Below are 14041 nucleotides of genomic sequence, written 5' to 3'. Positions count from 1 at the left end.
AGCAACTGATGGTTAGCAAATATATTAATTTTCAGTTCCAATTGAATAATAAATTTATGATCAAGCATTTTAAAATAAATCTGAAGACTGTTAATAGTCTTCCATCTTGCGTTGGTGTACTCCAAAAAACAGGTTCTTTGTGCGTCCGTGTGATTCTAAAGCAATGTCCCCAAAACACACGTAATCAGTGGGGAAGGAACCAGAAGTGAAGTCTCTCTGGCCACACATGCAGACTCAGGAGGTAGCAATGTCAGGTAATGTTTTCTAAAAATGAATAATGACGATAAATATGTGGTCAAAATAACTTCCCATTTTATAAAAGTAGCATCCGTGTTCCAAGAACAAAGCCTTCATTTTAGCATTACTCTGGGTTGCATTATTACTTGACCAGTGCGAAAATGAAAACCGACAGCACGACGCTTGATGAATCAATGTTTAAAATATAGAACCTAGGTAAGTGCCTTTTCAATATGCTTTTGAAATTAAAAAAAAACTTAAGTTTTGAAAAAATGCACATTTTTTCCTTAAGCAGTGGGGAGCAATCACGCAATGAGGAAAGCTGTTTCGGACAGTCTGAAAACACGTTAGTCTAATTCCACTCCTTGAGAATACGAGATTAAAAGTAAAAGAGCTAAAGCAGCGATATGGCAGGGCAAATCTCTCTGTTCACAATTAAAAGTTCATGAGAAATACGTGTATTTTTACCATTTTTGAACATTACAAAGAGAGCAGTATCCATTGTAACTATATTATAAAATCTAACAAGAAATGACTAGGGAATAATATTTTAAGCCTAATCACTGTTTTAATGACTTTATGAAGTTAACTTTCCTGGCAGGATGCACAGGGGTACGTTAATAGTAACCTTACGGCAAAATTTCTTTGCAGCTTCAGCAAATTATAGTTTTGGTGAATGAAGTATTCATTCTGCCATGACAGAAATGCCATTACTTCAATCAGTTTCCTCTAAACTTTTTTTTTCCAATGTCTCTAAAATGGACTAACTCCTCTGCTCACATTTTCACCAAACACTCAGCAAAAAATAATAAAAGATAAAAGAACCACCCCACCCAGATGGATGCTTATTACAGACTCTATTATTCTGGGGTATTATTAGGTATACTAAAATTAACTAAGTATGTGGCGAGGTGCTTGCATTTCTTTCAAGCAGTGAGAACTAAAAAAAAGTGCAATAGAATTATTCTTACTTTCATTAATGAAAGAAACAATTCAAATTTAGATCATCATTTATTTCAACATTGCACCTCTATAATAAAACAAGGCAAAAATTTTGGAGAATTTTATGAAATGGTAGTCCTTTGTGCAGGATTGTTATTAAAGTGTATTAACTCACACAGATGGTTTCTGGGACTTCATTATATTGAGGCTTTTCTTATGACAGTGTTTAGACTCCATCTTCACTGTATTCTCACTAATTCAAAATTAGCCAAAATATTAAATCACCGAAGTTCCTGATTCCTAAAAGCAAATACCTAAATCACAAATTCACCTTGCTTTCAAGCCCACAACACTTGGGGACATAGCTATAATTTATTTATTTTAATGTCTGTCTACCACCTCCCCACTCCACCCCCCACCCAGACTTTAAGCTCCTTGTGGGCAGGGAATGTGTCTATCAACACTATTGTATTGTACTTTCCCAAGACCTTGACCCAGTGTTCTGCACATAAGTAAACAGCACACAGGAAGCAACGTGGGCTAGTGGAAAGATAATGGGCCTGGGAGAATCAGAGGACATAGGTTCTAATCCCAGCTGTGTCACTTGTCTGCTGTGTGACCTTGCGCAAGACACTTCTCTGTGCCTCAGTTTCCACATTTGAAAAATGGGGATTAAGACCATAAGCCCTATGTTATACATGGGCTGTGTCCAACCTGATTTGCTTATATCTATCCCAGTGCTTAGTACAGTCCCTGGGACATAGTAAGGGCTAATCAAATACCACAAAAAAGTGCTCAATAAATGCCGTTGGTTGATTTACCGATGATATTTTATTTGGCAAAAAATACTGGGCGTTTAAACCAGAGAACAAATATTTGGGGAATTGTTTTATTGCATCTTCTTTCCACTCTTTCAGCAATGACCCTGTTTCTACTCTAGTTGAGGAATCTAAGGTACAGAAGTGACTCGTCCAATGTCACACAGCAGACAAGTGGCAAAACTGGGATTACAACCCAGGTCCTCTGATTCCCAGGCCAGTGCTCTTTCCACTAGCTAACACTGCTTCTCTACCTATTGAGATTTTCACATGTGGACACAAGGTACTGGTTAAATATTCACACAAGCTTTAGTTAATGATACTAATAATACCTTTAGAATTTTTAAGCACTTACCATGTGACACACACTGTACTAAGCTTTGGGGTAGAGATTTAGTAATTAGGACTGACACAATCTGTATCCCACAGGGGGCTCACCATGTTAAAACCTTTCTTTTTTCCAAATGAGGAAACTGAGGCACAGAGAAGTTAAGGGACTTGCCCAAGGCCACAGAGCAGGCAAGGGGCAGAGCTGAGATTAGAATACGGATCCCCTGAATCTGAGGCCCGACTTCCCTCCTCTAGGTCATACTCTCAACATAGGGAACACTAAGGTGACAAACTAGGACCTCAAAGATGTCACCACCATCACCATCTTCAAACAAAAGGTGAAAGATGCAACTTGACACGAATACAGAGGTATTTCACTCCTCTCTACTACATGGAGTCCTTGGACTTACTCTATAATTGGTTCCTGAAAGCTGAGTCACAAATGGAAACATTCTAAATTGGAATTAATTTTGCCCTAAGGGACAATATTGTAAATGGGGGATTGGTTCCTGAATCAAGGCCGGGGAACCCTATTTTTACCCAAATTACCCAGTTCTGCATACTAAATGAAATTTGACTAGTAGAACTACATTAATGAATTTCATATTGTCAGTAGCAATCACACTGACAGAGATGGGAAGCAGCGTGGCTCAGTGGAAAGAGCCCGGGCTTCGGAGTCAGAGGTCATGGGTTCGACTCCCATCTCTGCCACTTGTCAGCTGTGTGACTTTGGGCAAGTCACTTAACTTCTCTGTGCCTCAGTTACCTCATCTGTAAAATGGGGATTAACTGTGAGCCTCCCGTGGGACAACCTGATTACCCTGTATCTACCCCAGCGCCGAACAGTGCTCTGCACATAGTAAGCGCTTAACGAATACCAACATTATTATTATTATTAAATTCACAAACTACAGTATCTAAAGAATGACACTATACGCATGTGCATTACCTCACTTACAAATGATCTAAAACACAGAAAGACACTTACAACTATTTCTTTACTTTTGTTTAACTGGGCTCAAGGTGTGCGTTTGAGTGGGTGGGGCTTCCGGGAATATTTGAGGTGATTTGGAGGGACTTTCTGAAGGGCTCCAACACTGGTGATTGGCCAGGACGAGGAGGTAGGAAGGAGGAAAAAAACAAACACTCATTAACCTGTCAATACCAGTGCCAAGAGCTCAGCAGGGAAGGGATTAAATGTGCTCCAATCTGGTTCTGTTTCATTCATTCATTCTTTTTTGTTGTTGTTGTTTTTATAATGGTATTTGTTAATCGCTTACTATGTGTCAGGCACTGTACTAGGCACTGGGGTAGATACAAGGTAGTCAGGTTGGACACAGTCCATGGCCCACACGGGGCTCACAGTTTTAATTCCCATTTTGCAGATGAGGTAACAGGCACAGAGAAGTTAAGCGACTGACCCAAGATCACACAGCAGACAAGTGGTGGAGCCAGGATTAGAATGCAAGTCCTCCTGACTCCCGGGCTTGGGCTCGATTTTCTTTCTGCTTCATTTCACGCAAGGTGAATGTATGGCTAATAAAGAATTAATTTTATTCTTGACGGTGTTTTTATTTAGGAAGGAGGAGGCTACAGGGAAAATACTGTCAGTTAATGGTGCTGTTACAGGAAGAGGACAGGATCTCCGGAAAGAGGGTTTAGAGGGGTTCAGGAATAATGGGGTGCATTTCAGGGAAAGGATGGGGAGACCTTGGAGATTACTTCTTTTTAAATGGGGGAGGGGGAAGGTAGCCTGCTTTGAATTGACTATCCCCTCCCCAAAGAGAAAATTGCTGTGGGGTTCAGGACCTTATGTCAGCTCCTACTCTAGGAAGACTAAGGGAGGGGAGGGAAAACAGGATAGCTCTGAAGCCAAAGGGCACGGGGTTACCTAATAGGTACTTGACAAGTCTGAGGTCTGAAACTGGATTTGATGCTCTAAGCATGAAATCCAAGGTGTAAATTCAAAAAGGTTGTAGTGGCAACTGTCATAACTCAGATGGCCATAAATCGAACACAGCCTCTAATGGCAAAATCCTAACAGACCCGCCAGTGAAAAATATCAATTACATGTTCCCAGAAGCAATAAAGAGCATTTATTGAGCACCCAGTGTGCGCAGAGGACTGTACTAAGTGGGAGCACACAGTAAGTGCTCAGTAAATATGACTGATCGATGGGGGCAGGTTTCCTGGGGAAAGGCAGTGAAGATGGGTTAAGAGGTGGTCTGTCGGATATGAACGTGAGGGACTTTTAGACAAATGAAGTTTGGAGGTGGGAGAGGTGAGGATGCAGACACAACATCACACAACAGATGTGAACATTGTGGCCTGTCTGCCACAAGAGAAGTGTAGGCTCAACACCAAGATCTCTATAGTTTCCACACAAATTAGCTTTTGATTCCCATGAGTAGATCAGGAATCTGGACACCATCCTTTGGCCACACGGTCCCATCCAGTTATTGCCCCAACTCCCTCCTACCTTTCCTGTCCAAACTCCACGAGCAAGTTTTTACATCCGCCTCCTCTAATTCCTCTCCTCCCGGTTCACTCCTGGATCCCCTCCAATCTGTTTTCCATTCCAAGGAAAGTGGCCTCTCTAAGGTCATCAATGACCTCCTTCTTGAGAAATGCAAGGGCTGTAGGCTTTCAACTGTCTCTGTGGTTGTGAGAGGTCGCACTCCATTACTGACCCTACTCAACAAGTGGCAAGGACACTACCAAGTCTTGGACTGAAGTTGGTTTCCAGCTTCCCTGGAGAAGTCATGTGAGTAGGACGGATAACAGTAGGATAGCAGATCGACTGTCTTAGGGTGAACTGAAATTCCTTTCCTGTTTTCAGTGGCCCTAAAGAAGTGTTCCAAGTACGGAGTAAAGCAAATCATTAGACAATATGATATTTAAGCTGGGAAACACCTGTGCTAGACAAACCAGCATGACATGGTAGCTCATTTTGAACAGAAGCTTCAGGAGCATTTTCAGTCACGGAGGCGAGAGTAAAAACAGTTCCAGGAACTGCTATGTCAAATACAACAGTAACAGAAAGGATGTTTATGGATCCAACAATGACAGTTTCAGCTACACACGCATACACATCCATGGGTGCATTTTATCTATCAGACCAATCCTTTTTGAGGACAAAGGACAATAACAGGGACCCAGTTCTCCTATACGTCTGGAAAAATATGTCTTGGCCGAACTGATTGCACATCTGTGTCTACGCTACAGAGGATGAGGAGCTCTGGACTAATGGAAAGAACACAGGCTTGGGAGTCAGAGGACCTGGATTCTAATCCTGACTCTGACAACTGCTTGTTGGGTGACCTTGGGAAAGTCATTTAACTTCTCTGTGCCTCAGTTCTCCTATCCTCCCTCCTACTTAGACTGTGAGCCCCACGGAGGTCAGGGACTGTGTCCAACCTAATTAACTTGTATCTACCCCAAGCTTAGAAAAGTGTTTGACACATAGTAAGCACTTAAATTCCATAATAAAAAATTGATAATTATAAACATCCAACTAGATGGTTTATACCAAATAAATACACTTGAGGCCTGAATTACTCAATTGGATTCAATATATGCAATACACACACACATATATAGACACAAACACATGAAATGAACCACATAATTGTCAAACTTCTAATTCACTCTCCATGTGGAGACCAGGTCTAAAGCTCCCATATTTAATTCCAAATATCTTTTGCCTTTTTTGTATTTGCATTAGAATGGAGTCCACACAAAACTGATTGATAGGATTATTTCTAACAAAACAAGAATGGATAATGACATATCAATAAGAACTTCTAGTTGGTAAGGCACTGATTTACATACAAATAATTCATAATTCTATAAAACAGCACAATAGATAACTTTTAAGTTCAGCACTTTTGGTTCCACATGATTGGTTTCTTACATTTTTTGCAGTGGTCGTCTACTATGTCAAATATGTGAAAGAAAAAGTTACAGTATATAAATTCATCAAAGCTGCATGCAACTTTTTAGAAATCCATTTAAACACTTTTTAAAAATAATCCTCAAGCAACTCCCAACTTTTTAGAAATCAATTTAAACTTTTCTTTTGGGAATAATAACTCACACAGCTAAACTGAATTTTTGAACATATAAGCCTATAATTACCAGTATCTCAGGATTCAAAGATTCCTTTTGTATTTATATGGTCTGAATATTTACAAAGCCGCAAAGAATGGGAGCCAGCAAAGCTTAAGAAGAGCCATGTAAACACAGTTTATGTATTTACTGTAAGAGTACAACAGACTAGACATGGAACTAATTCTTCAGTTATCCCTCGTGAATATAAAATTAGATGAACAAACAATAATCATGTGACTGTTTTCTTTCAAGATGTTTGTATATGAGCTATATACAAAGAATTTTTTTATATATGAAAAAATATGAATTTTAAATGTGAGCAAAAAATGCTTGGGTAATATTTAAAAAGTTGTAATTAAGAACACAGGAACAGAAAAAATGACAATCCGGATGAATCCAGCCCAGCAATGTGTGACAACCTTAGTCGCTTTCTAAGGAATTGTACACTTTGTGTTCACTTTCTGCCACTGTCTTTCAGGAATGTGACTCCTCATTATCCTCATCACACAAAGAGCAGCATGGCCTAGTGGATAGAGAACAGGCCTGGAAGTCAGAGGACCTGGGCTCTAATCCTGGCTTTGCCAGTTGCATGCTGTGTGATCATGGCCAAAGCATTTAACTTCTACAATAATTATGGTTCTCATTAAGTGCTTACTATGTGCCAAGCACTGTTCTAAGCGCTGGGATAGATACAAGTTAATCAGATCGGACGCTCACTGTCCCACACGGGGCTTACACTCTTAATCCCCATTTTACAAATGAGGTAACTGAGGCCCAGGAAGTGGCTTAAGTGATTTGCTTAAGGTCACAGCAGACATGTGGCAGGGCCGGGATTAGAACCCAGATCCTTCTGATTCTCAGGTTCTAAGCCATGCTGCTTCCTACTTAGACTGTGGGACAGGGACTGTGTCTGATCTTATTAACATGCATTTACTCCAGGACTTAGAAAGCATATAATAATAATGATAATAATAATATGAAAAGTGTTCCATCCCCCTTGACATTTTGACTGCACCTCTTTGGACCTTCTCCAGTTCTGCTGTCACTTATGATGTGGAAATAGACAAGCATGCAACAGTCTAGGTGTGTGCACATCATGATTTAATATAGTGGCAAAAGTATGCGGCCTGTTTTGTTTGAATAGTTATTGTGCTTTAGACTAAGATTTAAAGGAAAAATCAAAAATTCAAGATCTCTTTCCTCATATGTGACTGATACTTGTAAATTGGATTATTTTTCATTAGATTCACTATTCTTGCACTTGCCTATGTCAAAGTCCCTTCCACTTTTCATCCCACTCTTTCCAGTCAATAATATAAAATCTAGATAGGAGGAATTGATGGAATTAATGGAATGGAATTAACGGAGTATGAAAATATGTAAAATATGGCAGTTGGGGCTATAAACTGGAAAGATTATTAATCAATCAGGAAAGGGCACCTGGAGGAAATGTGATATCAGAAAGGTTTTGATGATCGGCAGAGTAGTAGTCGGCTGGATATGGGGAGAAAGGAAATTCCAGGCAAGGAGGAAGGCGTGAGACTGACTGTGGGTGATAAAAGAGAGGGAGGAGTTGAGAATGACACCAGAGTTATGTGAGATAATGGATGGACGGTGGTAATGTCAAGTGGGATGGGAAATTTAGGTGGGGGAAATGATTTGGGAGGGAAGATGAGGAGTTCGGTTTCAGACACGTTGAGTTTGGGGTGGCAGCAGCGCATCAAGGTATAGATGTTCTGCGGGTAAGAGGAAAGGCATGATCGAAGACTCCAATAATTCCAGTTCAATGAGGGAGAACAGGTCAACATATGATTACTGAAGCTATCTTTCCTTTAGGGCTTTACGTTTGCCCAATGGTTCACTATTCCTAAACATAAAAAATAAACCAGTTTGCCAGGCTCTCTATTCCCCACAAGAACCCTCCTTATAGGTTACAGATACATAACCTTCTCGCTCATAATGATAGACTACACATTTTTGAAAAGTCAGTAAATTGATGGATGTTGGTTTTTCGGTTTGAAGGTGATGCTTTAAAAGCCTAAGGACTAGTATTTAAAAACCCAGGTAACCGGAGATGGTTTCACAGATTGTTTATCATGACATCTAGTCATTTGTGAGAACTGAGAAGCAGCGTGGCCTAGTGGAAAGAGCAAGGGCCTGGGAGTGAGAGCCCTGGGTTTTAATCCTGGCTCCACCACACGTCTGCTGTGTGACCCTGGGGAATGACGTCTGATATCAGAAAGGTTCGGATATCAGTTACCTCAAGTGTAAGTGGCGATTAAGACTGCTTGAGAACTCTGTGGGAGGGATTGTGTACAACCTGATTATCTTCTATCTACCCCATTGCTTAGTACAGTGCCTGGAACATAGTAAGTGTTTAATAGATATCATTAAAAAACTCAATAAAGGTGAAAAACTACAAATTAAAACGTGTGGATAGATACACTGTACCTGGGTAGAAAGGTTAAAAATAAATTTTAAAGCTCAGGAACTTCTACAGGGCTCTCCTAAACACTCTGAATCCAGGAGACACTCGGGAAACGCTGATTAATTGATATTTGAACAGGAAAAATATTTCAGCAGCCTGCAGTCGTCCTACTAATATTCAGCTCTCTCAATTTCCCCTTTAGACACCCTTGTCTTGTCTTATGCTGTCGAGCCGTCTCTGATCCATAACAACTCCATGGACACATCTCTCCCAGAACGCCCCGCTTCCATCTGCAATCGTCTGGTAGCGTATTCGTGTAGTTTCCTTGGTAAAAATACAGAAGTGGTTTACCATTACCTTCTTCCATGCAGTAAACCTGAGTCTGCCCACGACTCTCTCCCATGTCGCTGCTGCCCAGGACGGACGAGTTTTGACTTGTAGCAGATTGCCTTCCACTCATTAGCCACTGCCCAAGCTAGGAATGGAAAGGATAGGACTCTGCTTGACTCTCCCCCTCCCATAGTCAAGTCTGGTAGAGTACTGGAAACTCTCCGGGTGTGACCCTGAGAGGGGTTAGACATCCTATCTCCCCTAATACTCTGCAAAGCTAGACTAAGGTAGCACAAGTCTACCTTCCTGTATGTACCTGCATACAATACACTCAAGGGTTTTCAAAAAGAAAAATAAATAAAATAAAAATAAAACCAATGACAATCTAATAGATAATAAAAAGGAGCCAAATTTTACTGATTAATTTGAGAATGCCAGATATTTTTAGAATTACCTTTTTTAATGGTATGAATTAAGCACCTAGTATGTGCCAGGCACCGTATGAAGCGCTGGCGTAGAGACAAGCTAATCAGGTTGGACACAGTGCCTATCCTATGTGGGGCTCACAGACCTAAACTCCATTTTACAGACGAGGTAACCGACACAGAGAAGTTAAGTGACTTGTCCAAGGTCACACAGCAGACAATTGGCAGAGCCAGGATTAGAACCCATCCTAGAAGATCCTAGAACTAGAAGCAGCGTGGCTCAGTGGAAAGAGCACGGGCTTTGGAGTCAGGGCTCATGAGTTCGAATCCCAGCTCTGCCACTTGTCAGCTGTGTGACTGTGGGCAAGTCACTTAACTTCTCTGTGCCTCAGTTCCCTCATCTGTAAAATGGGGATTAAGACTGCGAGCCCCACGTGGGACAACCTGATTCCCCTGTGTCTACCCCAGTGCTTAGAACAGTGCTCGGCACATAGTAAGCTCTTAACAAATACCAACATTATTATTATTATTATTATTATTATTAACCCAGGTCCTCTGACTCCCAGGCCTGTGCTTTTCCCACTAGACCTCGCAGCTTGTCATGATATTTACTGACCTTTTCAGACTCTGGTTCTTGAATATATTAGTTAATACTAATTTGCATGGATAGTACACTGTTTCAGAAAAACCCACACAGAATGAGAAACCCACAAAATAGGACCGTTATCTGATGACTCGTACAGGTGGAGATCTGCTGTAACATATTCACCTCTGGTACGGGCTCAGCTTTAAAATTTCCTAATTTTTTTCTTCAAATACAAAGTAGGGATAGTGCTTGCCCATGCCAACCTCAGAAAGATACTGTGGACAGTAATATGAACTTCTCCACCAAAAGGCATTAAATACGTTTCATATGTAAGAGCATGACATGAGGCAACCAATTGCTGAAAAAAAACTTAACTGGTCTATTTTGTCTTCACCATTCATTTAAGGTAACTAAAACTGAATGTGCTTTCTCCAAAGACCCTATCTTAATAGTGCTTTTAGTTACCTATATAAACAAAGTGCCATGCTTTGTGACAATACTACTAAGAATAAAAATAGTTCAAACAGATATTTAGTAAAATTGAAATCCAAATACTACTTGAAAAATAGCATTATAACCAATTGTGGCTGGCTTATTTTAACTCCAGATATGTACTGTTAAACCAAAAGTCAAGAACTCAGACTACCATTTCCATATAATGGTTTGGCTGACTGCCACAATGGTTCCATGGGGAAACCGTTCCAAACAAAGTAATTTACAGAGTTATTAGGAAATAACAATACCACAATATGAGAGAATTCTAAATCCATCATTAAATTTATCATTTTTATTTCCCCAGCACCTGGGAATTTGTGCTTTTTGACATTTGGGGAACCAGATGTTCAAATTTGTTTTCCCAGGATTCATAATTCCTTCTATTCCTACCACACTGTTTACCATGGCATGCAAATTGGCAGGTGATGTTTATGTTATTGCACAATTCCCTCTCCTATAGTTTCAAATACATTTGAAAACCCAAAACAGGTGCAAGTTGGGATTAACGCAATTACTATAAATTCTGTTTTGAACAACTAAGTCTCCGTTGGCTTCCAATATGTCCCAGTGTCCTCACCACATGCGGATCGGTGATCATTTGTATGCACTTCCTCGTCACCTTGTTACAGAAAATAGCATTTATTCAAATCCTACATCCTAAAGTTGCTTGCATAGGGAAACACTACCATGCATACAGTTGGTCAAATTGGAGGCAGGATATGTGAAACTGAAAAGAAAGAACCAGTTCCCTCAGGGCAGATACACATTCAACTAACACATACAGAAAATTCCAAAAGGTTAAAAGACAGGTTTACACAATGAGAAGAAGAGTCATATCAAGCTAAGAGCCAATGATAAGCCACTCTGTAGGAAGGCAATATTGATTCTGTCCTACTCTCTGTTTTAGAAAAAGCCAACAGACTTCAGTTTTCAGGACTAAAAGGAGCATGGCCTGGGAGCACAGCATGGCCTAGTGGATAGAGCATGGACCTAGAAGTGAGAAGGATCAGGGTTCTAAACCCAGCTCCATCACTTGTCTGCTGTGTGACCTTGGGAAAGTTGCTTGACTTCTCTGGGCCTCAATTATCTCATCTGTAAAATGGGGATTAAGACTGTGAACCCCGCATGGTACAGGGACTGTACCTAATCTGATGAGCTTGTATATACCTCAGCACTTACTTGTCTCTGGCACAGAGCAAGCACTTAACCAATACCATAAAAAGAGTAAAAGCTAATTGCTTTTCAAGTGATTAATTCACATCAGAAGAAAATAGTTCCCTTCAATAGCAGGCATCGGAGCACAAGGATATGAGCACAGGGATATGATTTGATTCACTGGATTTTGATGAAATGAACTCAGGGTAAGGGCTGGCTCCCTGCTTTTCAGAATTGTTGTTATTCTTTAATACTAACCCAGGTCTACAGTGCATCAGGCATTTTTATCATTTATCCTGTCAGTCAGGCAGTCAATCGTATTTATTGAGCCCTTACTGCCACGGTACTAAGAGCATGAGAGAATACAACATAGCAATAAAACAGCTCCTTTCCCTGCCCAGAATGAGTTTACAGTCTAGAAGAGGAGGCAGACATTAATATAAATAAATTACTGATATATACATGAGTACTGTGGGGCCGGGAGGGGAGATGAATAATAATATTGGTATTTAAGCATTTACTATGTGCAGAGCACTGTTCTAATTGCTGGGGTGGATACAGGGTAATCAGGTTGTCCCCCATGGGGCTCACAGATAATCCCCATTTTACAGATGAGGTAACTGAGGCATAGAGAAGTTAAGTGACTTGCCCACAGTCACACAGCTGACAAATGGCAGAGCCGGGAGTCGAACCCATGACCTCTGACTCCCAAGCCCGTGCTCTTTCCACTGAGCCACGATAAAGTTAGCACATCAGGGCTACTCAGAAAGGAGTGAGAGAAGAGCAAAGGAGGGGTTAGTCAGGGAAGGCCTCTTGGGGATGTGTTTTCAATAAGGCTTTGGAGGCAGAGAGACAAATTGTCTGTCACTACAATCTAGGGCAGCAAGACTCATCTCTCATATAAAGATGCTGCAGTATCGCTAATAGCACAACCCCCATCCTCTAACCCTCCCTCTCTGAAGTACTTACTGCCTTATAATAATCGTGGTCTCTGTTAAGTGCTTATTATGTGCCAAGCACAGTACTAAGTGCTGGGGTAAACACCGGATCATCAGGTCCCATCTGAGGCTCCTAGTCTAAGTAGGAGAGAGAACAGATATTGAATCCCCATTTTGCAGAGGAGGGAGCTGAGATACAGAAGTTATGTGACTTGCCCAAGGTCACACAACAGGTACCTGGTGGAGCTGGGATTAAAACCCAGGTCCTCTGACTCCCAAGCCCATGCTCATTCTACTAGGCCACGCTGACTATAATCTCCTAACTTGTTACTTTACCTACAACCCCTTACCTCCCCAAACTAACCTCTGTACACACAAAGTCCTCCAGCACCTGAACCCTTTCCAACTGGCCCAAACACGGCATTTTCCGGACGCCCAAACACACCTTCAACACCAACCTCTCCATTAAATTCACTCTTTTGTGCTAAACCCCAGCCCTGGATTCCCCACCACAATCTGCTACTCCTGCTCCTGCACTTATGGAACTGGAAGTACCACTACCTTTCAGTATGTCACCTCATCCTATAACTTGGAAACTTTTTCAGCACAACCCCACTTCCATACCTTCCCTCACTGTCACCCAACTGACTCTTCCAGACCGTTACCCCCATCTTAAACTCCAGGGATCCCGCCTTCCTCTAGTGATTTTATCGACTATATCATTGGCAAGACAGAGGTCATCAGATAGCAATTTAAATTCGACACTCTCCTGCGCTAACACCTACCTTCATTGTTACCTAATTCCAATGGAGGGTTTTTTTTCTGCTCTAAAAATCTAGACTTCTATCTATCCCTTGGATTACGTTTCCTCACCTCTTGAAAACAGTCCCAGCTCCTTTCCTACCACTATCTTAACCTCTCATTTTCCTTTGGTTTCTTCCGTTCTGCCTGGAAAGAAGCTCCCCTCCCCTAAAAATCCTACTGAGGCAAAATTTCCATGGGCTGACATTTGTACCCAATTATAAATATAACACAGTTCCTACTAGCATTACAGGGCACTTTCTTCAAAGGATCTAGGTTTGTATCAGTGAAGTGTAGGCCTGCTTAACCCCACAGTTATGAAATAAGCTATATAGATTTTGAGGAGATAAATGAAGTAGCAGCACTCTTTCAGTATTTCAGACAGCCAAATAAAGATATTTCTGTAGTTGGAATTCTGAACAATCTTGGCACAGCTACCCTTGTTT

The 14041-nt window shown here is 41.0% G+C and overlaps 1 protein-coding gene and 1 non-coding gene across 5 annotated transcripts in view; both read right to left on the bottom strand.

Annotated features, from left to right (window-relative positions):
- Window positions 1-14041, bottom strand: part of SUPT3H (SPT3 homolog, SAGA and STAGA complex component) — a 389952-nt gene that overhangs the window by 136997 nt on the left and 238914 nt on the right. The window lies entirely within an intron of this gene.
- Window positions 9299-9438, bottom strand: LOC114814374. Its single transcript, XR_003762172.1, has one exon. It is a non-coding gene; the product is annotated as a small nucleolar RNA SNORA7 (small nucleolar RNA).

This window comes from Ornithorhynchus anatinus, chromosome 9, assembly GCF_004115215.2.
Source record: "Ornithorhynchus anatinus isolate Pmale09 chromosome 9, mOrnAna1.pri.v4, whole genome shotgun sequence".
Classification (NCBI taxonomy): domain Eukaryota; kingdom Metazoa; phylum Chordata; class Mammalia; order Monotremata; family Ornithorhynchidae; genus Ornithorhynchus; species Ornithorhynchus anatinus.
This window is presented reverse-complemented; position numbering and strand designations above follow the sequence as displayed.